The 26389-nt window shown below is 35.1% G+C and overlaps 1 protein-coding gene and 3 long non-coding RNA genes across 5 annotated transcripts in view; 2 read left to right on the top strand and 2 right to left on the bottom strand.

Annotated features, from left to right (window-relative positions):
- The window catches only part of LOC113080771 (E3 ubiquitin-protein ligase UHRF2-like), a 21335-nt gene extending 20902 nt beyond the window's left edge, over positions 1 to 433 (top strand). The window contains exon 16 of the mRNA XM_026252823.1: positions 1 to 433. This exon is cut by the window's left edge and continues 1230 nt beyond it. The gene's annotated coding sequence lies outside the window, so the exon portion shown is untranslated.
- Positions 434 to 2890: 2457 nt separating this feature from the next.
- On the bottom strand, positions 2891 to 6590 carry LOC113080765 (uncharacterized). The gene is made up of 5 exons (XR_003282018.1): positions 6039 to 6590; positions 5029 to 5133; positions 4831 to 4926; positions 4376 to 4495; positions 2891 to 3028 (listed from the first exon to the last, which is right to left on the bottom strand). It is a non-coding gene; the product is annotated as an uncharacterized LOC113080765 (long non-coding RNA).
- A 1177-nt stretch (positions 6591 to 7767) lies between these two features.
- On the bottom strand, positions 7768 to 10816 carry LOC113080768 (uncharacterized). Of its 2 annotated transcripts, XR_003282021.1 has the most exons (4): positions 10747 to 10816; positions 9562 to 10628; positions 9248 to 9373; positions 7768 to 8927 (listed from the first exon to the last, which is right to left on the bottom strand). It is a non-coding gene; the product is annotated as an uncharacterized LOC113080768 (long non-coding RNA). The 2 variants fall into 2 exon arrangements; XR_003282020.1 differs by having other exon boundaries at positions 9562 to 10809.
- Positions 10817 to 21583: 10767 nt separating this feature from the next.
- LOC113080760 (uncharacterized) lies at positions 21584 to 25709 on the top strand. Its single transcript, XR_003282013.1, has 5 exons — positions 21584 to 21840; positions 24376 to 24444; positions 24628 to 24690; positions 24917 to 25109; positions 25384 to 25709. It is a non-coding gene; the product is annotated as an uncharacterized LOC113080760 (long non-coding RNA).
- The last annotated feature ends 680 nt before the right edge of the window (positions 25710 to 26389 follow it).

Raw genomic sequence — 26389 nt, 5'->3', positions numbered from 1 at the left:
TTTCTCTTCGTCTCTTTTCGTGGTGATGTCGTTTTCCTCCCAGACATCTGTTTTTGTTTTTCAGGAACTGCAGATGTACGATGTTTATCCGCTCGTCTGTGACGCGTGTCATTCCCACAACGATATCCCATCGTTGATTTCCAGTGCTGGCTTTCCTCTCGTCTGTGATCTTGGCTGTTTTCTCTCACGCTCTCGCTCTTCTGCTGCGCTTTCCTGTGGTGTTTTATGTTTTATTGCACTTACTGACGATGAGAAACGAGATTGTGACGGAGCCGTCGGTTTATTTTCCCACCTGTTTCGACTTTTACCGTTCGCTGTTTCAGTGTGGGAGATCTGATCTGCGGTCCCGGCAGAAACATTGCTTTGAATCGTGATTCCGAATTTTATACATGGTATAATACTTATGTACTTATTAAATATTTTGATTCCAGAATCGTCGTGTGATTGTTCTTCAGTTGTCGGTCATCATGACTTCAGTTCAACATTTAATGGACAGAGACAGAGACAGATCTATGGAAGCTTGTTTCTAACGTAAGATTAAAAATGAAAAAGGTAATTAGGACTAACCTCATTCTTGTAAAAAAAAAAAAAAGTAAGAATTGTGCGATATAAACTCAGAAGTATGAGGGAAGTCAGAAATAAATCAAAAGTCAGATGTAAACTCAGAATTCCTAAAAAAAAAAACTAAATTGCGAGAAAAAAACTCAAAATAATAAACTTCAGAGTTAGAAATAATAAACTTAGAATTGCGAGAAAGTCAGAATTGTGAGATATAAACATAATTGCGAGAAAGTCAGAATTGCGAGATATAAACATAACTGCGAGAAAGTCAGAATTGCGAGATATAAACATAATTTTGGAAAAGTCAGAATTGCGAGATATAAACAATTTCGAGAAAGTCAGAATTGTGAGATATAAGCATAATTGCAAGAAAGTAAATTGCGAGATATAAACAACTGCGAGAAAGTCAGAATTGCCAGATATAAACATAATTTCAAGAAAGTCAGAATTGCGAGATATAAACATAATTTCAAGAAAGTCAGAATTGCGAGATATAAACATAATTTCAAGAAAGTCAGAATTGCGAGATATAAACATAATTGCGAGAAAGTGAGAATTGCGAGATATAAACAATTGGGAGAAAGTGAGAATTGCGAGATATAAACATAATTGCGAGAAAGTGAGAATTGCAAGATATTAACATAATTTTGAGAAAGTCAGAATTGCGAGATATAAATACAATTGCTAGAAAGTGAGAATTGCGAGATATTAACAATTGTGAGAAAGTCAGAATTGCGAGATATTAACATAATTTCGAGAAAGTCAGAATTGCGAGATATAAACATAATTGCGAGAAAGTCAGAATTGTGAGATATAAACATAATTGCGAGAAAGTCAGAATTGTGAGATAGAAACATAATTTTGAGAAGAATTGTGAGTAAAACTCAATTGCATGACAAAAAAAAAATTATTGTGAGAAGAACTCAGAATTGCGCAATATAAACTCAGAATTGGGAGAAAGTCTGAACTGCGAGATGTACGCTCAAAATTGCGAGAAAAACTTCAGAGTTTAAAGATTTAAACACAGAATTGCACAAAAAACTGAATTGAACGATGCAAACTCAGAATTGTGAGATAAAAGTCAGAGATAAAAAGTAGAAAAAAATTAAAAAATAATATCTTTCATAGAGATCAGATCTACTATTTAGTTTCAGATCATCAGACTTTATTTTAATTTATTTAATTTATTTTTTTATTAGACTTAAATTAAACTCTAATTCTTTGAAGAATAAAAATTTCTCCTAAAATTCCTTAAAATAAATCAAACAGACTGTTAAAAACACAATGTATCGGCTTAGCAGTCAGTTTTGTGAATTTCAAGAACGGGTCTTTTAACAGAATAGCTGAACCAACTGTAAATGTGTGTGTATTATGGTCTGGTCACTATGGTAACCGTGACACCAGCAGATGATCAGAGCCCATGGATGCCATGATCAAGGTCTACAGACTCTTACAATGTTGCCACAGCAACCACAGCTTCCACCCTCACTACCATGGTTACTGCAGCTTCTACTGTAGCATCATCAATGAATATAAGACACTAGTCTAATTTAACAGCGTCTCTGATGATCACTGGAGACATCTAGTGGCCACTGAGGGCATCACGTGCCTGATCGATGACGTCACACGGACATCAGTATTCCTAATGAAAAGGAAGTCTATTTGTTATCTTGTAACATTTTAATATTGTTTTATTAAGTTGTTACAAAATAAAAAATAAACTTCCTTTATTTAATAAGGATTCTGACATGCTGAATCATGTAAATATAATAATAAGGTTAACACTACAATAAGCTTCATTAACACAAACTAAGCATGAATAATACTTCTTTAGTTTTTTATATAATTCAGCATTTTTACACTGGATAAAATTTTTAGGAAATTTTGATAGATTTTATTTAGCTTTTTTTTTTTTTTATTAAAATTGTATTTATGCAGTTATTAGCTCCTGCAGTTGAAAGGGCAAATGAAAACAAATGCAGTATTTTAATGTTTTATTGTGTTGCATTGAACAGTTTGCACAAAAACAGCTCCGCATCTCTTCAGAAACCTAGTTTGTCTCGTATATGTCAGAGATTTGTGAAGTGTGAAGAAGTGTTTCATGACAGGTGTTCACTTTCAGTCAGATAACATACAGATATGTTTGATAAAGATGAATTATTACAAGTAAATTAGGTAATTAGAAGTGAACAGAAATAAACAACATTTAAACCAGAATAAATCTATAACTAAGAAAACAATAACAATAACATTATAGGATTAAATGAATTTGAGACTTTATTAGCCTCGTGTCTGATGAATGGCGTTGTGTTTAAAGGCACCGGTGTCAGATGTTATAGTCCACGTGCTTCGGTCAGAAAGCCTCGGTCAGGACTCCAGCCGGTCGCTGGTCTGTGTCTCAAGGGGAGTAAGGAGGAGGAGACGGTCCGGAGACGATCTTATCGTAGGCTGGAGGAGCGTTCGGGATCTGGAAGAGAGGAGAAACACTGCTTGATGTGAGTAAACTAAAGAGAGAATCTGTTCGGATCAGTTTTTATTTCTAACAGTGGTTCAGTATTTCAGAATGAAAGCCTGAGATATTTCTGAACCTTGGGTCTGTTCATGAGAGCAGCAGCTACACACACACACACACACACACACACACACACACACACTCACACACACTCACACACACACACACACACACACACACACACACACACACACACAGTCGTTTGTAATCCTCACATCACGACTCATGATGCAAACTAAAGCCGTTCTGCCCTGCAGCAGGTCACATGCCTCCATCATCCCCTGAGGAATTCTGGGTAACAAGGGCTTGCTTAAACTTACTCTTTGAAACCAAATGTGGAGGAAAGAGGAAAGAACACTGATGTATTCTTTGTGGATACAATAAAAACACTAAAACAAGTTTTTACTACTAAATACAATTTTTAATATGTAACAATATATATAAGGAAAGTTAATGTTTTTTACTTAACTATAATATTAGATTTACAATACTACTTACTGCACTTCACTTTCTACAAAAAATAAATAAAATGTTGTAAATACAAATTGTAAAGTATTTTTGTATGATAAAAAATATTTCTGACTTATTAAAACAGTTTTTGTATTATATTAAATTTCTATTTAGGCAAAATGTATAATACTATTTATTGCACTCTACTTTCTACAATACATACATACATATATATATATATATATATATATATATAAATAATTAAATAAATATTTTTTGTAAGTATTTTTTGACTTATTAAAACAGTTTTTTTATAACTGATATACATACAATATATTCTATTATATAACATCACTAATAATCAAACCTAGAGTTGTTGTATTTCTGATGTGTGTGTGTGTGTGTGTGTGTGTGTGTGTGTGTGTGTGTGTGAGAGAGAGAGAGAGAAAGTGTGTCTCTCTCTCTCTCTTTCTCTGTGTGTGTGTGTGTGTGTGTGTGTGTGTGTCTCTCTCTCCTCTCTCTCTCTCTCTCTGTGTCATGTGTGTGTAGTGTGGTTGTGTGTGTGTCTCTCTCTCTCTCTCTCTCTCTCTCTCTCTCTGGTGTGTGTGTGTGGTGTGTGTGTGTGTGTCTCTCTCTCCTCTCTCTCTTCTGTGTGTGTCTCTCTCTGGTGTGTGTGTGTGTGTGTGTGTGTGTCTCTCTCTCTCTCTCTGTGGTGTGTGTGTGTGTGTCTGTGTGTCTCTCTCTCTCTCTCTCTGTGTGTGTGTGTGTGTGTGTCTCTCTCTCTCTCTCTCTCTCTGTGTGTGTCTCTCTGTGTGTGTGTGTGTGTGTGTGTGTGTGTGTGTGTGTGTGTACCGCTGGTTGCAGGTTGCTGAACTCATTCAAGGCTAGTTTGTTCTCTTCTCCGGATCCAGACTCGCTGTACTGACCCGCTCTCATCATCTCTCTCCACGACTGACCGCTGTTTCTCTCGCTCTGAACACACACACACACACACACACACACCAGAGGTCAGAAAGCACATGATGAACTCATGAGTGAATCCTAAAATCCTCACAGCTGGAGCTTTGACAATCCTGACCAACAAGTACAGTATCTCATTAACACATGCTGCTTTTGCCTTTATTTGCAGAAGCATTCATGCAAAGTTATAAATATTGCATTTCAGGAGAATATCATCATGCACTCCCTGGGAATCAAACCCAGGGCCTTGGTGTTGCAAGCATCATGATCTCCTACAGCAGGGCACTCTTCTCTGCTCCGATGCTCTCGGTTTGAGATGGGGGTAACCCTGCGGTCACATGACTCACCCGGATCATCTTGTACCCCCCCCTCCGGCGGTAATACCAGCAGCCAGGATGAGCAGCGCGGTGAGGACCACGGCCAGCAGAGCGATCCCTGCAGCCCTGCGCACACACACACACACACACACACACACACGCGCGTTAGATGAAGAGTCTGTAGTGTGCAGCCGGTGTTAGACACTGTTTAGGTGAATCTTCACACACTCTTCAGCTCTGATGAGTCCTGCTCCACTTCTGCTGGAGAAATGAACGCTGAATTCACCTCGAGATCCTGAACCTGATCCGCCGTAAGACATGATGAACAAACTCCTGGAAATAACAATAACAGCACATCTCAAACTTCATAATCTACCGTGATCTGCCACAGAATATTTCAGCTGGAGTACACTCTAGAAATGATTTTTAAAGTAAACTTGGATATAAAATGTCCAGAAAACATTAAGGTAAAGAGAACATGCAGGTAAAATGTAATTAACATGGCAATAATGTTGCAATTTAAAAAAAAATTAATTGTAACAAAAATTCACTTTATTTCCTTGTAAGGTATAGTTAACTTTTTTTTTAAGGTTTTGGGGTAAAATTAGACATTTACATAATTATGTGTTCAACCTTTGTATTTATAATAAAGTGAGTATCATGCACTAAAAAAAATAATATTTGAAACCATTTTCACCTCAAAATTACTAGTAAATTTAACAAATTAGGCAATTACAGAAAAATGGCACATAACACATTAAATGAAATGTGAAATTTTGAAATTGAAAAAAAAAAAAGATCTTCTCATAAAATGCACACAAATAATCTTAGTTTTTATATTCTGCTTGGTGATTATTTTTTGTTTTAGTTGATGCCCATTTTTCAAATCTAGTACGTTTTACAGTTTCTTAAAAAAACAATACATCTACATAAATTAAACAAAGCAATACCATCCTGATTTAAAATGATTTTGTCATGTTTTATAAATATTTTGTGTAAAAAAAAAAAAATAACACCATGACAAAAAAAATTCTTATAAATGAATGCCTCAGTTTTTCAAGTAAATTATAACCTGGATATGCTGAAACCAGTTATTGCTCCAGCTGCATTTATTGTATTTTATAACACAAGTCTATTTGATACATATTTAATATGATGCTGCATTAATATGAACCAGTATAATCATTCAGACTCTATAAGAAAGCGTAAATTAAATGAGTGGAAGAGTGAGCTCTTACCTGATCTGATCCGTCTGCTGTGATTCTGCTCTGTGAGTGTGAGTGTGTGTGTGTGTGTGTGTGTGTGTGTGTGTGTGGCTCTCGAAGCTCTTGAGAAGTTCTCATGACCGTCACGGGTTCAGCCCTCCATCTGACTGTCTGCTGACCGCCTTCACTGCGATAACTGACCTCAGATCAGAGGAAACGCTCTAACCAGATTACAGACTAAACTAATGTTTATGCTTGAGTTAACAGTGTGTGAAATTACTTTCTCTGGGACTTGAAACACACACAGGTCTGTTCAGAGAGGAATACTGTCTGAAGAATCATCTCTGTGTTCATTCTCAATACAAGGACTTTTTTTTATTAATGTTTTAATTTCATTAAGATATAGAAGATGATTGAGATGTAAAGTTACTCCTGGAGCTCGCTATATCCTGAAGCTGCAGTGAAACAAAACCAGGACTGTTCCAAAGCTTCAGAAGATGAGATCTGATGAGCTGCTGTAATACTGAAGATCTCCAGCAGAGAGCGACACTTCACTGTCTGAGATGTGCTGAAGTGTGTGTACATCTGAAGTGTGTGTACATCTGAAGTGTGTGTCTCTAGATCTGAAGTATTTTTCTAGATCTGAAGTGTTTTCTAGATTTGAAGTGTATGTCTTAGTAGATCTTGTCCAGATCTAAAGTTTGTGTCTAGAACTGAAGTGTGTCTAGATTTGAAGTGTGTGTCTACATCTAAAGTGTTTTTCTAGATCTTAAGTGTTTTCCAGATTCGAAGTGTATGTCCAGATCTAAAGTGTGTCTCTAGATTTAAAGTGTTTTTCTAGATTTGTAGTGTGTGTGTCTACATCTGAAGTGTGTCTCTAGATCTCAAGTCTTTTTCTAGATTTGAAGTGTTTTTCTAGAGCTGAGGTGTGTCTCTAGATCTGCTTCTGGTTATATTCAGAAGTGTGTACAGTCAGAGCTCAAGTCTGCGTTTTCATAATGTCTGAATATCCCAGTATTTTATTCTCGTCTTCTAGAGGACATCAGATGTAGTGAATGTCTCTGAAACTGTCCATGACGCTTTACTTTGACAGTAAATGATCTGATTTGTTGGTTTTTCCAAAGTGTTTTTCCATCCCTTTCACTCCTACCTGCTCATTTGCATATTGTTGTTTAACCTGTCATAATCTTAAAACATCCTCTCTTCTGTCTTCCTTTTCATCGATCATGCAATATGTTAAAATTGTTTTGTATTATATCAGATGACATAATTAACACGGTGTGTGTTTCTTTTACTTCGGCTCTGTATTTCCATTAGTCTTGTTGTGTTTAAGTTTTGAGCTTTTGAATCAATTAACAACTAAATTAACATATTAACACATACATGCATATGGGGAAAGTTTCTCTAGGCCTGTGTTTCGTTTTTGTTTTAAAAAAAGTCAAAACATTATTAAAGAGTTTCTAATAAAATAGTGTAGTCTGTTGCTAATCAGTTTCAAAGGCAGTTTTAGGAGATAAAGTGGGTTTTGAAACTTATAAAGTTACATGCATAGATGAACACTGATTCTAGATCAGTCCTTACACATGAGCCATCTTTAAAAGTTCAGTTCTAGGTGGACTGGTATGAAGATTATGATTTATCTGATCATATGTGCAGGTCTGGTTACCCTTAGTGTGTTGACCCTTGAACTGAAACTCAGTTTCACTTTAAATCAGAACAGAATCCCTTCAAAAATCAACAACAAAAAAAGACACATCCAGTTATTGTTTCATGGATTTTATTTGAATAAAGTGTGTCTGCATCTCCAGGATGCACTTTTAATGCTGAATCAACACTGAGCTATTACAGTACAAGTTTAAAATACATGATTCACAAAAACAATACAAGTGTATATTACATAAAACATCAGTAACATGAAAGATAAATTCTGCATTGTATTGTGCTTACATCTTATTAAAACGTAAAAGACATAACAGATGGAAGTTCATCTGTGCTATATGACAAAGTAATACTTTAAATAGCTTAGATTTAGAACAAAAATATAATACAAAAATGTGCAAACAGCAATATGAGGTCAAACGCAGAAGACACAGTAAACATCACAAGAACAGAAATGCATCACAAATACAGATGGTTTCAGGATCTGCAGAGTCCAGAACAGACTGCAGTGTGCCGTCTTCATCAAATCCATTATTACAGTCACATTCATCATTGCTGACTGAAACCATGCATCATCTGAAACCATTATAGCTGCCAGAATTATTAGCGCTTCGTCATTTCAAAGTGTAGATTGAGACGAGATGCATGTTTCTACATTACAGTTATGAGAGATGTCTGTTAAAGTAATGTCCATTGATAATGCAAATCACGTAGTGAAGAAATGACACGTATTCAAATCAAGAAGAAAACGAACAATTAAGGCAGTGATATGTTGTGATCATACGGATTACAATGCAAGGAAAATCTGCTCAAATTATATTAATCATCTGAAATATAATGCACTTCCATACTACAAACATTACTTTCTTTCTCAGTATTTTTTATAAAGTATAAACATCTAAACATCTTTAAATCACAATGAGGAGCAAAATGACATTTTAAATGTTTACTTCTGAACAATGTGTCTATATTAAGTGAGTTCATGATTTAAAGAAATATCTGACAATCAGAAAAAAATAATCTACTTCACAAAGGGAAACCAGTTTATTTTTCTGACCCCAGATATTTGTTATTTTCTTAAAATAATAAACTCACTCAATATTGATACATTATTCAGTAAATGTATCTTGATTTAAGAATGTTTAAAACGGACAGAAACCTCAGTTTGGTCTGAAGTGTAACTTTGTTTCCATCGGTTTATGATGAATCAGTCTCTTTCCTGACGTGTGTTTCTCTTCACAGCTGTGTGTGGATCAGCAGAGACTGAGAATAAAAACACATCTGTTACCTTCAATAATTTATGGGTTTATTATTTAGAATATCATCATGTTAAAAGAAAGTTATGTCTGACATCAGGACACAAGGCATGAAAGGGTTAATCACAACATTAATCACCTAGTTACAATTGATTTTGACATTCTATTAACTAAAAGTAACTTTGTAACTGACTCTCACTGGAGTATTAATAGACTGTTATAGAGTCAGATGCACAAGTTACTCACACATAACAGAATGTCTGGAGTTTCTCCAAATAAAGAGAGACAGTAAATACTCTTGTGATTAACTGATGTGTGTTTACTCACAGTTCAGTCTAATATCATTCAAGCTCCAGCATCTCACAAGATTGAGGTGTTCACTGGTTTGTGTTTTCATCTCTCTCTCTCTTCAGTCTTCATCAGTTTAATCATTTCATCTCTTCTCTGGTCAAACTGCAGCATAACAATTAATAAATCACAGGTGGCAATTAACACTTATCATTCAAATATTTCATTAACATGTATGTGAAATGCATAATCCATTAAAAAATGTCTGACTAAAAAGTTTCTAGATAAAGTATTCAAAATTAAATCACAGTTTCTGCCCTAAAAACATAGTAATAATTGTAAATCATGTTCACCTGTGATGAGAGACTTGCAGTGATATCCAGGGCAGATCTCATGATTATTAATATGAGAAAGTCATGCTGAACATCTGAGAGATCAGTTTCTTTAAGACAGCAGCTTGAGCTGTGTGTCCAGTCAGTGTGAGTCTGAGAGTGTGTGCTTTCACCTTCTGCGTGCATTATACAGGAAACCTGAACCAATCAGAGTGAAGCTGTGTGGTCAGGTGATCAGGTGATGGCCACACCCACAGCTGGTGTGTTCATGGTTTTTTTTTTTTTTATGAAGAACATTATACAGACAAAGAAAAAAACTGTTACAATGTAGAACAAATAAATAAAAAAATTACAAGAAGAGAGGGAAAAAAACTACTTCAGGGAACAAGAGAGGGGTATATAAATCACATTAAAGAAAAAGATTAAGACTTACATACTTCTTGTTTAAGATAGTCTCAAAGTTATGCTGCAATCCAGACAGCAAAACATATAAAAATGTTTTCTGAGCTGAAAATGTACATTTATGTATATAAAATAAAAAAAATTGTTTTCCCAGTAAATGCTATTTTTTCCCAGCGTTCATCAGTATTTTTTTATCACGTGTTTGTGTGGATTCTGATCTGTAGTTTAATCAGGAGAGACACAATCCTCGAGGATGAGGTTTATGTACGAAACAGCATGAAATGACATGAAACATATTTAAAGGTGTTTTTAGATTACCCTTCAAACTGCGGCAAAACACACCTGATGGAAACACCTCAATTTCACACAGACGCAAAAAAGACGAAAGGTTACGTTTTAGTCGCATAACATCAGTTAAATGAAACGCTGTCTTATTTTTCATCAATATTTATAAAATCTCGCCAAAGTTTTGCGAAAAACTAGAATATATCTCCACTTGCATGAACCACTAATTAAAAGTACTGGACACTAAGTTTTTACCGAAAATAACAACGTTTTTGTATTGCACATATATATTATATTATGTTAAGTATTATATAGTCATAAATCTATTAGAACAAAATCCCATAACAGGTCCAACAAAGAAGCAGCTTCTCTTTCTGTTTTCCTCTTCATGTTGTGTGTGGCTGAAGAATAGAAACACAAATAATTGTCAAATATAAACATATTTCACCTCATAGTTTTCTGAATAAATGAATAAATGTTTAAAGCATTCACATTGTTTAGTGATCTTTGCCTACTTACAGTTTGAACTCCAGCTGCTCCATTTCACAAGCTTCACAGGATTCATGTTTTTGTGTGTATGCTGTGTCTGAATCCTTTACTTTATAAAGATCCTCGCCGGAAGTTTCCCTCCTTGAATACATAGGCACCGCTGAGTGAGCCAATCAGATGTCTGCAGAAACAGAATGGGCGTCACCTGTGTCTGACTCCGCCCCTAACCACTCAGACCAGGTTCAGTGGGATATTCTCACAGGACACTGCTGGAAATCCCCTGAGAACTGTTTCAGTGTGTACACAGATAAGAGAATAAGAGAACTGTCATGAATCATGACTCATGAGGTGAGATGCTTCCTTCTCCTGATGAAACTACATGTCAGAAAATGCACAAACATAAGGGAGTCTTTTCTTAATTTTATTCTGTTTTCCAGGACATTTTATGTCCCCACTTGTGTAATACTTCTGTTGCATCTGGAAAAAAGAAAAAAAGAGCTAATTTTAACTAATTTTAATTTTCCCTTAACAAATCCTCATGATATTCAATGCATTGATGCAAAAAAAAAAAAAAAAAAACTTTAGTAGAAACGTGAGACACAGAATGGTAACACTATAACACTCATTTGTTAACAGTAATGTATGAGAGTGACTACACTGTACACACACACACACACACACACACACATGTCAACATCTTTTGAAAATGTATTGGTAAATGTCGTCGATAAATGCTGTAGAAGTATCATTCGTTGTTATTCATGTTAACTAATGCAGTTTACTAATGTTAACGACTGAAACATTGTAACGTGTAATACTTAATGACAGACTTCATTCTCAGTTACGTCTTATATAAGATCGATGTAAGTCTCACACGCTCAGAATGTGAGGAAAACCTGTTGAACTGTTCATGTTTGATTTGTTTAGATTGGTTCTTAAGAAAAATAATTGATTTATAGTTTATAATTAAAATCAGTAAGAAACTGAGAGGCCTACTGTTAAACAATATATGAATTAGCTTTTCTTTTTATCAATGCTACTATATAATGTAAGGACATCATTTATTAATGTTTAAAACTGATAAATACACTTTGAATCACCATATCTTTTTTTTTTTTTTTAATGACTCTGATCCAGTCACCAGAATCAAGAAGGTGTTGTTAAAATAATTCATACTTTCTTTGAAAACAGTGGACATTATTGAAGGTGAGCTGGATTTATTTCTCAGTTTAGCTCGTTTGTTATTTTGTCCTGCTCCAAGTCATTCCTGGCTTTCTTGATCATTTATAAATAAATCTGTTTTCAGTTTGGGATTAACATATGAGTGAGCATCCTGCATTTAAGTTTGCTTGGGCCTTGATGGTCGTAACATTATATTAAAGGTTCTTTATGGAAGTGTTTAGACCAAAAGGTTCTTCTGTGCATCACTGTGAAGCACCTTTATTCTTAAGAGAGGGGAAATCATGTTATTTGACAAAACTCTGAAGTTTCTTGATCAGGACTGAATTGACCACAACAGTAAAGGAATAAGAATTATTATCTAACACACAGTTATAACAAAAACTGTGTTGTATGGGTTCAGAGAAGCTGTGGACAGTTAATGTTTAGCAAGAGAACTGTGATAGTGTCATGATATCAGACTCAGAACAAAAACTGAACTTAACAACTGGTTTTTATTATGATGACACTGATATCAGAGAAGGCAAACAAGCACAGAGCAACAGCCTTTAACTGAAAGAGCATTATAATGATTTATGAAGTTATTCCACAAGTCATGTCTCATCTCGGGGCCACTCTCTTATTTCTAAGAGTGTAGTCTTTTAATTCAATCTGGTTATATAGCTATATAAAGATAGAATCAGATCCAGATCCAGACACATCAGATCCAGTCTGTGAAGATGATCAGTGAATTTATTCTCCATGTGAGAGACATGATTATCCTCTTTCAGCTCCAGAGCTCATATCTTAAACATGAAACTAAAAGCCCTTGCGTTTGAATTAAATTAAATTAATGAATATTAACTGTGTATGTTTCTTTGAAGGTAATATTTCTTAAGTGATTTTTTGAAACCATACGGAGTGTTTCGTTGTTGAATAGTATTTGGAAGAGAGTAACATTCACACATTGCTCTATACCTTACTGAACGCTGAATTGATTTGGTTTATACAATTGGTAAAATAAAACTACCTCCTACTGCATGCCTCGTTGTTTGCATGTAAAGTAAAACGTGTTCCAACCACAAAACAAGTAGTTTTAGATACATTGAGAATCAATTTGTTATTCCTTATCCAGTTCACCACTAACTGTTGTTCTCTTTGTAGTTTTGTATTTAATCACCAATATCAGTACAGTGGAATCATCAGGAAAGTTATTTCCATCCAGTTGCGCCATCTAGTGGACAGAGATGGAATATTCTGTGTATTACAATAATAAAAAATACAAAATATACAAGCTTTGTCGTGTGTTGAAGCAGTAGATCCATGATTTTACACCAATTCCTAGATTATGGAGATTTGCTAGATATGAAACATCATCATCATCATCATCATCATCATCATCATCAGCTGACGGATGAATCCGGAAAGAGTCTCTGATAAGAACAGAAATCCTTCTCTTCATTTGCTGTAAATCTGGAGAAGCAGAGAGATCTCGTGTGAAATCAGAGATGATGAAGCTGTGAATAAAAGTGATGATTCTGTCAGAAACACAAAAGCTGTTTTAGGAGATGAAGCACTGAGCGAAGGTTTGGAGAGAATCATGAACAGAACTGACTGGAAATCACAGAGATCTTGACATGTATTGTTTCTAAGCAGCTTCACAGAACATGAATATTTCTAGATTACAGTTAACACTGATCTTTCATCACAGGTCACTATCACTGTCCAGAAATGTATTTAATATTCTACAGATCATGCAGTGTGCTTGCATTATTTGGCCTGAAGGTGGCGCTCTAATGTTGATTGACAGGTCTATTTCTCACCACACTTAAACTGATTTGTGTACAGCAAATATACAGAAGTGTTTTATAACTTTTATAGCATTATTAAAACATGTGCAATGAATGCTTTACATAAACTTTAGAGGATTTATATATTTTATTTATTTATTTATATACTAAGTATATATTTGGTTTGTGTTCTAGTTTTAAGCACAATGATTATTATTATTATTATTATTATTTATTTTCTGAAATCTTCAACAGGTTTATTCTCTTCTGGTGCAGTATAGATTTATTACAGTAAAAAGAAAATCTAATTATATTTGTTTACAATTAATTCTAGAAATAGTTTTATAACATCATGACTAGAGAAATACTGTCTTAAATGGCTGCACAGAATCATACAGTAACAAAAAAGCAGTGATAATATCAGATTTATTCAGGATAATGTGAACGCATGTCAACTGAAATATACTGAACCCTCATCATCACAGTTTACAAAAGAGTGAAAGGATTAATACATGCTTTTAAAATAAACTAAAACATTATAGAAAGAAATCTAGAATCTGGGAAATTAATCAGAATATACATTAATATGCATTATATACTGTATAGAGGCAGAGCGATATGAAACAAACACAGGTCTCTGTGTGATGCAGAGGTGGATTATAATGTGAAAATCAGCAGCGCAGTAAAACACATCAGAGAAAGAAACGTTCAGTTGCTGAACACAGAAAACTACACCGAAACTCATCTGTGACTGCAGGAAGTCTTGAATCTGTTTGATCGTTTCACTTTATGACAGGACTGAGAAGAATATCCAGTAAGATCTTCTTTTCTTCTCATTAACAAGCCTCTTTCTGAGAGCACACGTGCAGTGCTTAATGTTGGAGGAATAAGTGCTAAGAGGTGAACCATGACGAGCCTTTTTAAATCACTTCGTGATCACTGGGTCGTGCAGGGTGAAAGTCATTTAGGCATGAAACTGTGGTTTTTTGGAGGTGGATTTGAAGCACATTGAGACTATATTACATGGCCCTTGTGTTCAGAGCTTGTTTGAATGTTTTGCTGGTGCTGATACTGGGTTGTTCTCCGAGGACAGATTGCAGACTGCTAACCCGAGAGAGAAGAGTCCTTCATTAATATAATATACAAGTATGAGTCCAGAAGAGACTTTAACATGTTTTTTTACTTTGTGTTATTATCGGGTAATACGATCTCTTAATCACAAACTTGTCAGTCTTGCTCATTAGACAGATGCAATTGACTGATACTTTTAGACAATGCTCGATGCTTGCTTATTTCTAAAATTATTCAGTCCCCATAGATTTGTACACACTTAATTACAGTTAGACAAGGCAAGGCAAGTTTATTTATATAGCACATATTGTACACAATGGTAATTCAAATTGCTTTACATAAAAGAAAGTAAAAAGAAAGTAAAATAATAATGAACAAGAATAAAACAAGCAATTTAAAAACTTTTAAAATGATTAAAAGAATTGACTTATTTAAAATGAATTTAAAACCGTTAGAAAATGATTTCACATAAAATAAAATAAAACAGTGAAAATATAGTGCAATCAGTTCGGACATAGCACAGTGCTCATTCAATAAAGTAACTAAAGGCGGCATAGTAACTAAAGGAGGACTCCCCTTGTTTTGTGTGAACCCTTGGTATTTCTAACTGACTCGATCCTAATGATCTGAGTGCTCTGTTAGGTTTATATTCAGTGAACATATCTGCAATATATCTGCAATCTTTTTGGGAAGGCCGGTGAGGAGCCCATTACAATAGTCCACCCTGCTGGTGATAAAGGCATGAACAAGTTTCTCCAAGTCTTGGCTGGAAACAAAACATCTAATTCTTGCAATGTTTTTTAAATGATAGTATGCTGATTTAGTTACCGCTTTGACATGACGACTGAAACTAAGGTCTGTCTCCAGAATCACACCAAGATTCCTGACTTGATTTTTATTTGTATGACCCCTAGAGTCAAGGTATGCATTCACCTTGAACACTTCATCTTTGTTTCCAAATGCAATGACTTCAGTTTTTTCCTTGTTTAACTGAAGATAGTTCTGACACATCCAACTATTAATTTCATCAGTGCATTGGCAGAGGGGGTCAATGCGGCTGTAGTCATTTGGAGATAAGGCTAGGTAAATCTGGGTGTCATCAGCATAGCTGTGGTAATTTGGTTCTTTCTCATTATTTGACTTAGTGGAAGCATATACAGGCTAAACAAGAGCGGTGCTAGGATCGAGCCTTGTGGGACTCCGCATGTCATGGACGTCCACTTAGACTTATGCTCTCCTAGACTCACATAATAGCCTCTCTCTTCTAAGTATGATCTGAACCATTTGAGTACCATCCCAGAAAGCCCGACCCAGTTTTCCAGTTACTCTAGTAGTATGTTATGATCGACAGTGTCAAACGCAGCACTGAGATCTAGCAATACCAGCACTGATGTTTTACCAGTCACAATTTAATCGAATATCATTTATTATCTTAATGAGTGCTGTCTCTGTGCTGTGATGCAGTCGAAAACCAGAATTAAAATTGTCCAGGTATCCATTTGAGTTTAAGTATTTGTCCATCTGATTAAAAACTATATCTATCCAGAGGTCATGACCATTACCACAGAACCAAGCGGATCAGTTTAGCTTCCTCTAATCGTAACTTTACATAATCATGTCCTGGTTTCCCCCGAATAACTTTACAAGAATCAGAGGTTGAGGCTCACCTTATTCAGATTGATCTAACAACACTCTGTTGTTCTGAAAGGAAAACCCATTATTAGCCTCTACAGTCTAAGTACACACGACTAATGCTAATGTGTTAGTCGGAGCTCTAAAACTTCAGTCAATGTGCCCCGTGCAAGTTTTAGTCCGTTACGAACCTGTGCATTGATTTGTGGTATTACTGACTTAACTTAATCTATTAGAGTCAATAATAACAGAGTAAAACAGAATCGAATCAAACGTAACAATTTACTAACAGTCAGGTAAATATATGTATTATGACAATTACAATTTGCTGAAATCCTTTAAAAGCCTCAGGCAAAGACAAATATCCCCTTTTTTAGATCTGAACACAAAAAGGAAGACGAACAAGGTAGCACAAAGAGACTACGGTCAGTTATAAGTGGATTCTACACTATATGAATCACAGGTACTGTCTGCAGAGGTCGGTGTAACTTGCCTTTAGAGAGAATCACGATTTTGTTTCAGGTTTCCTTCCTCATATACTACAACCAGATGGCAATTCATGTGGAAAGATTCATGTACAGATTCCCCACTTTCCCCACAGTTTCAGTTTGCAAAAGCAATTTTAATACACTAATGAGGCCACTATAGCACTCATACATGAAGAGATTATTTATTTTATCCAATACAGGGGATGGTGGATGATGAACAACAGAATGTGTATTTTATAACTGAAATGGTTAAACAAATCAAGTGCAAAATATCAATAAATATGTAAACTATATAATCAGGGATGGGCAATATTTCAGATAATATAATGTGAGGATGTCATTGTCACTGTACTTGTTGATTAAAGTTAAAATAGTGACTAATTTAGATTTGCCTTCAGTTAACATTAAAAAAGAAAAAGAACGCAGAAGAGAGCGGAATCATTACTGAAACATTTCTGAAATAGTGTATTTTACTGCACTTTTCTTTCTTTATTTACCTGCGGATGTCATATTATCTGTGATCCAAAATATACAGTAATACAAATATATACATTATACATGGAAGGCAGTGCAATACAAAACAAACTATTTTGTTTTAAAACACAAAACTCTGTGTGTGATCCAGAAGTGAATCTTTATAAAGAACAGCATCAGAGCAGTAAAACACAGTTATCAGCCAACAAGGAAAGAACTGTTCACTAATCTGTTTCAGACTGATTCTGAAATAAAGTCCAGGAACTCATCGAGACTTTAGTCTGCATTGAGTCAGTGATGATGATGTTGTTCTGGTCCTGGTCTGCTCTGGTGTGTTGTGTGCTCTTGAGAACATCAGAATTAATCTTTACAGGCTCCTCTGGATCATCTGAGACTAGAAATCATGAACATATATAGATTATTATCATTGTTTTTCATTATCAAAGTAATACATCAATGCAACAATCACACATCTGTAAATATTTCATTCATCTGTGACTGCAGGAAGTCTTGAATCTGTTTGATCGTTTCATGACGAACAACACTCACAGTTTGGTCTTCTTCTCTTCATACTGTCACATCTAACAAGCTTCTGTCTGTTTTTCTCTCCACTGGTTTGTGTTTCATTTCTGTCCTCTGTTTCTCTCTTTCCTCTTGTTCTTTGCTCCTCCGTGGTTTCTGCTCCAGCATCTTTCTGCGTGTGTTTTTCCATGTCCTCATCTCATTTACTCCTATTTAATCATGCAGACAACATGAACGGTGAAGTTACAGCTGGTGCATTAATAAATCAAACATCTGATGAAGTCATACAGTTTAAGAACTCTTGATGTTTGTGCTATTTTAGAAACAGAGTGATGTAGTAATAAAATCAAAATCAAACAAGAATTTTGAAACTGCTTTCATCCAATAATCAAATGTATGTGCTGGAAATGTATGCAAATTAGTACATATATAATTAGACAATGCCACATTTGCATATTTCAACATAACATTTAAAAAACTTGTGTGCCATTTTTAATGTAATCAATCAACTGGGGAAGTATGGTGATGTCTATTAGTGAATTTTTTATTACTCAGTTGTCTCAAATTAAAGATGAGTGTTTACTCGACACGACTACAAATACAATTACAATTAATAAAATTTATAAAAGTAGTCCTTGTATTTATGAATTGAGAAAAAATATTCATAGATTGCATAAATCATCATTCCTAGACATAAAAATCACATTGAAATTTAACAAAATTAATATTATTTTATTACTAGTCTCTGTGTGGTAATGTAACAAGTGTTTACAGATTTACATTTCAGTTTCATTGAAAACAAACCTTGATGTTCAGAAAAATAAATATGACTTTACACAAAACATGCCAAGAGTTTTAACAACAACGACAATGTCTAGTGTATTAACAATTATGCCAGAAAAGAAAATTAAGTATAACAAATATCTATATACCCATTTAAACTTTTTAATTAATCGTTTTGGGTGAAAGTATGGTGTATTGTTATAAAAACAAATGTTGAAAGAATTATACCCATTGTTTGAAATGGTTATATTTTCTGCCGATCACGCTTTGCAGCCGCTGCTCTGGCGCTGTTGCTTCAGTGTGAATACTCGAGTCTGCTGCTGCAGTAACCTAACGGTGTTGCTGCCCGGACAAGCTCACGCTTTGTGGTGTGAAACAGGGGTTAGACTCAGATCTGAGACTCTAGAATCAATATGACTGCGTCTGAAATCAGATATTCTCTCAGCAGGTGCTTTCCATGATTTTACACCAATTCTTAGATTATGGAGATTTGCTAGATATAAAACATCATCGTCATCAGCTGATGGATGAATCCAGAAAGAGTCTCTGGGAAGAAAAGAAATCATTTCTTCATTTGCTGTAAATCTGGAGAAGCAGAGAGATCTCCTGTGAAATCAGAGATGATGAAGCTGTGAATAAAAGTGATTATTCTGTCAGAAACACAAAAGCGGTTTTAGCAACAGCAGCTCTGGTTTAGACTGGATGTACATTCAAAAAGAGGAAATGAGCTCAGTGTAGATATAAAGATATAAAGTAATAAAGGATAAATGCATGAGGAACAAAAGTGCTAAATCTTCTCAAGTAGATGTTTCTAAAAGCAGGAAGTGACTGTTTAACTGAACTTAACAATAACAAAAAAAAAGCACTTTATCTGCAACAAGCAGTTTATCTGTTCACACGAGAAGAGAGACGGTTATGAGACACAACCACAAACTAACCACAAACCACAGACAAGTTCTTGAGTAAAGTACAGATGTTTATAATAAAATATTACTCCAGTAAAAGTATAAAGTACTCCTTTTTTAAAAAAAATTTGCAATCAGCAGTGTTTGAAATCTCTTCTGTTTTGAATGTGTGCTTCACAGTTTTGACAGCAGTGTGTTAGCATTTGAACAAAGTGCTGTAAATCCACAGTGTTATGCAGGTTGTGGTTAAAGTCGTGGGATAAGTGTGTAGAGTTTTGAAAACTGTGTTCAAGTAATGAAAAACGAACTAGAGTTTGGTCCACATGAACTGCTGCTGTGCAGACTGTAGTTAGTTTTGCACATGTGACTCCAGTTATGCCCACAGTCATTTTAGCAATCATTACAGCAAAAACTGTAATAGGCTAATGATGATCAGCTGCACTCATCTACCTGAGGGTGGTGTCCTGATTGGTGCCTGTTTGCTGTCCTCCAGTATAAATTAGCAGAGAGAGCTTGGAGGAAGAGAGACATTGCTGTGTTTAAGGTTGTCCCGCTCTCCAGGCATCTGAGCACTTATTGTGCTCTTGTTACGGTGTTTGAGTTGATGATTTGCGTAAGTGAGTTAAGCTTATGGGTAAGGTAGGGTGGAGGATACCCATTATGTTTTCTTCTGGTTAGTTATGGAGAGAGGGAAGTTCTATGTATTTTCTTTTCTTTAATGTATAGGTAATTTAGTATTTTCCCCTCTTTAGTTAAAGGTGTGTTGTTGTTGTTTTGGGCCCGCCTCCTGGGGCCTGTACCATGATGGTAGCTGAACAAATTCAGAGTTACAGGATTAGTTTTGAGTTGACAAATCAAAACCTCTTCAATCCGGCTTTGTTGGTACCATGATGCTGTTCATCAACTTTCTTTGTCAACTCAGGCTTTGATCCTGAGTTTGTGGAGCGCGTGCACATGAATGTGTGACATCACCGGCGAACAGCCAATCACGAGCCTTGCAACACAAAGCAAGTTTGATTTACTTCTCGCGAGAGACCCAGCGAGATTCAAAAGTAAAGGTTAAATGTTTTGCCTAAGGTTAAGAGATTGAAGAATATGACAAATTGAAAAATCATATAAAAAATAAAGGAGGACAAATAAAATAAATAATCTTGCTCTTTCAGTGCAGTGACAAGGAAAACTTGTTAAATTAGTTTATACATTTAAAAATATATAGAGACTCGAACATGTAAGGTCAGATTTTTAATTTTTTAAATAGTGAATCTTTTGATACTACAGCTTTTTTATATTACATGATCTGTATACATACTTATTTAAAATAACTGTTAAACTAAAATTGCTTGTGTGTAAAAGCTTAATAATGATAATATGAATCACAATTATATAAATCATAAAATGACTCAGTAATTATCATTAAAGCCAGACTTCTATTTTATTTTTATTTTTTTGCATTAGTGACCTTTAATTTGGAGCAAGATAAACTGGGGGAGTGTCTTTGTGTCAGACATGTGTCACTTCTCTCACATCTGATTGGTCCAGCTTCAGTTTGAGATCTTTCATAGTACCTAAAACCCAGGATTGGCGGAAACTAAGCTGAAACATAGCTGGCTAGCCACCTAATCCAGCTTCATGGTACAGGCCCCTGAGGTAATGTTTCTTTGTTTTATATTTATTTTTGTATTGATGTTATCTTTTCTTTTGAACCACATTAATGAGTAAATTAAAAGCCCTCCAAGCCATTTTCAAACTTAAAATCAGTGGTGGGTTGTGATAATTGGCACCTGGAGAACTGGAAATCCTCAAAGTCTCTCCATTATTATTTTTCATTGTTTCAATTTACCCCTAGACTAAAGGGTTGGACATAACACTACTTGTATAACAAATTACACAAAATAAAATAATCAATCTCACTAGAAGTTAAGGAAAGTTTGGATTATCTGTGGGTGATTCATGTGTGTAGCAAACGCCTTGCCCCACTTTCGTTTTGCTATGAATAGAAACTTGCGTGGTTTCTATTCATGCTGTCTTTGCACGTTTTTTGTTTTCTTTTTCTTTTTTCTTCCTTGATGTGTGCAGAGCTAGAAAAATGTCTTCCTGATAAATGCCTTTTTATAAATTTAACTCTAAATTGTACATTTTGCAACCGAAATGAACACATGGCAGAACATCTGCAGAACATCACAAACTGCAGGAATCCCAAACTGAGGAACAAACAGGAGGAGAGTCGATCTACTGAAGCAGGAGAGGAACAGAGCAAGAGTCGCATCAGGCGGAGCAGCGCTGATGGAGACCGACCAAACTGTGAGTGTTTATGATCTTTATGATAAAGCAGCACATGCATGGAGTTTGCTCAGTTTAGTTGGAAAGTAACTAATTTTAAATTTCGTTACAGTCCTTTAGTAGCTGCATTTAAAAAAAGAAAACCTACTTTGAGTATAATTAAATTGTGGTACTTTTACTTTTGAGTAGAATAAAACTATTCAACTTTGTACTTTTGGTGAAAAAAAGTGGCAAAGTACAAAAAAGGTTTTAAATTATAATTTTGTATTGTTGATATTAGCAGAGCACACAGCAGTGTAAGTAAATATAAACTTTAATAAGAGTACATATAAAAATGGAAGTAAAGTGCTTAACCAGTGTTTAATAATGATGCAACTATTTATAATTGTAATAATCTGTTATTATTGCATCTTGTTAATGTATAACAATACTGAGGTGCAAATGTATCTGCCAGTATAAAGTTTAACTAGCATCTAATTATTATTCACACTTAGCTTGTAAGTAATATATCACGATTTTCACTGGATATTTTTCTGTAAATAGCATCTAGAGCTACTTGCTCTTAGCCTATAGTAAATAGTGTTGGGAACTCAGAAACGAAGACCAGGAGACTCTTGGGTAATATTCAGCAGGATTCTTTATTGAGAATGCTCTGCGTGGCGCTGCAGTCATCACAAAGTCTAACTTGACCTTAAGACATTGTAGATTATATACATTCAAGTGGGAGGGATCCATACAGTAGAGGTGGAGACCATTTTAACAAAGCATGCAAATGCAATCAGGAAAGTACCAGACACTGGCATCTTCCCAGCCTTGATCTTGTCAGCATAACAGTGTCATTTAAATACAGAGGTGCCCATGAGATACCATAAAATGATTAGCTATTAGTTCATTAAGCTAATGTTCTGCATGTTTTCACCGGTGATATTATAATGTATTGAGTCTGAAGTATGCAGATGGATTTTTGGCGGGAGTTGTTGCCATGGTGAATCGTAATATCGGCGCTCCATTGATAATGGCTTTTTATAGTTGTGTTGCACGCGCTTAACTCAGAGTCAATCAATTTAGAGTTGATTAAACCAACTCATTTCAGCTGTTCTGTAACCGAAAACTCAGAGTTTCCCATCTGTTCAAGTTTAAACTCTGAGTTGGTTGAACCTCCTTAGTGAAATGGGGCCCCTGGTTTAATGTGCCACCAATTATACAAAATATCATTACACAAACACCAAAAGGTACAAAAATCACTTTACAAAAAAAGGCACATGAAAGATAATAACCTGCCCTTATGCCCTATAAACACACACACACACACACACACACACGTTTGTTTTTGTGTAAAGTGTGTTCATCCCATAGGTGTAATGGTTTTTATTCTGTAGAAACTGTATATTCTCTGTCCCTTCACCAACCCTACACCTAACCCTAACCCTCACAGGAAACTTTGTGCATTTTTACTTTCTCAAAAAAACTCATTCTGTATGATTTATAAGTGTTTTGAAAAATGGGGACATGGGTTATGTCCTCATAAGTCACCCTCTCCTTGTAATACCTGTGTCATACCCATGTCATTATACAGAGTTGTGTCCTGATATGATACAAAAACAAGAGCACACACACACACTCTCACCGGGGGACTGGTAACAATTAGTCAATCACATTAACTAATTTTAATCAAATTACTCTGAAAAGATCATTTAAAGTCATTGTTGTGCAAAGCATCAAACAGGGATTACAAAAAGTAGGTCCAGCAAGAAATATTTTGTTTGATCAAATTGATTACATATACACTTTTGGACCGTGTAAACAAATCATTACCGATTAGTCATTTTTGGTTGGGTGAACTATAACTTTAATATTTTATTTTCTTGAAAGTGAAAATATTAAATTAAGTTGTAGCCAGTAAGTTGTTGCTCTGTCTCATATTAGTCCTCAATGACTGATTGAAATGGCAGATGATACACACAGGTTTCGGGGCAGGTGCGTTAAATGCTCAAATCATTATCAAATCAAACTTTTTTTTTTTTTTTAAATAACAGAAGAATATGTAAAAGTATGGTATTTGGGGTAAAAAGTTGCCCTTGCTCCTGCTTTGCATCATTCATACGGCTAATAATTAGTGGTTTGCATCACAACAGAATATCAGAATGAGAAATGATTCCTAGACATGAATGTTCTCTCACTGGAGCAGTTTGGAGTTCGTAAAAGATTATTTTTGAGCATATTGTTGCATGTGTTCTCTGGGGTTTATTGGTTGATTTTACTGTGAAACAGAATTATTCATGATTTTAATTCACTTCAGTAAACTGTCTGCAAAAGTAGAGTGTGGTACATTTTGTGCATCTTAACTTATTTTGTGCAAGTAAACGTGGCAATGGACATTCAAGAAGAGAAAAGTCTTGATCTGATGCTTAAACAATAAATATTGGTGATCAGAATCGGCCGATCGTATTGTTAAAATATCGGTGCAGCACTAGTTAAACTGATCCTGGACTTTAACATTTATCCCCTCTACGTGAACTGGAGGAAAATAATCATTTATTTGTGTTTAATCTCCAGTTTCTCGTGATTCAGACAGACCTGCAGAGATTCATTCAGATGTTTCTAAGAGAGACATTCACAGATCAGGTGAGATATTAATAATCATTTTATTTTATAGTACAACTGTAAAAATACAATACCATCTGGCTATCTGGGACTTCGGTATGGAGTTAAAGGTTAAGATTTTTCGCTAGTATTCTATCACATTGTGAGTTTATATTAGCACCTTTTGTTGTTTTCTCGTGGTAACTGAATAATGTTTGGACACAGAAGCGCTGCTACGTGACGTCAGTCTTAACAAGTGAATAGAGCGCCCTCTGGCGGCTGGAGAAGGTAATGTTTTGTCTTGGTTCATTTCTCTCGGTTCATGTCAAATTAATTTTGATAAATAAGTCGCACCTGACTATAAGTTGCAGGACCAGCCAAACTATGAAAAAAAGTGCGACTTATAGTCCGGAAAATACGGTATTTGTTCAAGTTTTACTGCAAATCTGATCCCACTGAGGTTTTCTGAACTTACTGTACCTTGACTTTAATTCAACTCTGTATGATTTAACAGATACATATTCAGTGTAGAAATGAAATAATGCACAGAGAAAACAGCTGGAGCGTCAGAAACAACAGACGAACAAAAACCAACAGGACAGAGAGAGAAATGAAGGACAGAAATAAAACACAAACCACTGGATCTCAAGAGAAAAGCAGACGGAGACTTGATAGATGGGACAGTATGAAGATGTTAAAACCAAAATGTAAGTGTTTATTATGAAACTTAAATTCCTCATCACAATTCTATTTATATATATATATAATATATATATATATATATATATATATATATATATATATATATATATATATACATACACACAAACACTCCTGTCATAAAGTGTCACATTCAGTCAGATTTATCACTGCTGAATTCATCTGATGAATGATTGATGTATTATTGAATGAGATCATAAACCCCTGATCAATCCAAAACAATAAGGATCTAAATAATTAATACATATTTGTGATTTCTAGTCTCAGATGATCCAGACGGGCCTGAAAAGATTATTTCAGATGATCTCAAGAACACAACACACCAGCAGCTGAAGACTGAGCATCATCATCATCATCTTCATCTTCATCTTCATCATCATCATCACTCAGTTCAGCTCCTGGTCTCTTTCAGTGTTTACAGACTCATCTGATCACAAACAGACTAATGATCTGGATCTGGACTCTCATTCCCTTCCATCAGTGACTCTGTGTCTTCAGTTCACCTCTACAGGTCATCATCAGAATCACAGCAGAGTTAAAAATCTACAAATATATGTGGCCAGAGGTATAAAGACAGCATGTTAAAACACATCAAACTCAGTATATGGCCCCATTAAGAGATCGCCGATCTCTGCTCGTGAGATTTCCTGTTTGCATGTGCGTGAACAGAACAGTCATTTCGTGATAATCTGATGTAGCAGCCGAGTGACATGTCGTAGTGTGATCCACATGAACCTCGTGTCGGGGGATAGTGGAAATTTCCAGTGTAATGTTCAGTATTTTCTATTCTTGTGTTAGCATCTGGAATTGTGCAAAGGCTATCAGTGTTGTTAAAACTCGTGTTTTAATGTTTAACAATGTGTGTTCATGTGAACAAGGTGGTTTAGTTATTGTGAGAGCAAAGATGAGATGACTTTGTTAATGTGTTTCCTTTATCTCTAAGGATTCAGGATTTTGGTGAAGCGAACAAGGATTATTTAAGTGTTTTTTGGACTTGTAGGAGATGTTTTTTGGTCGTGTTCAATCCAGAGTAAATTATTTGGGAGTGTGTGTCTCGTACTGGTTTTCAAGCAGTGTTCATCTGTTGGTAAACTAAGTTTTTGTTACATTGGAACTGGTGAAACATCACATTATTATAATTATTTCTTTCTGTAAGTCTTCAGTGTCATTACACTGTCTAACTCTTGGAGTAATAATTGCAATTTAGTAATTTTTCTTCCTATTTTCTTGCATTTTATTTACTTTTTATTTATTTTTGCTCCGCTGT

Source organism: Carassius auratus, unplaced genomic scaffold (assembly GCF_003368295.1).
Source record: "Carassius auratus strain Wakin unplaced genomic scaffold, ASM336829v1 scaf_tig00031959, whole genome shotgun sequence".
NCBI classification, from domain to species: Eukaryota; Metazoa; Chordata; class Actinopteri; order Cypriniformes; family Cyprinidae; genus Carassius; species Carassius auratus.
This window is presented reverse-complemented; position numbering and strand designations above follow the sequence as displayed.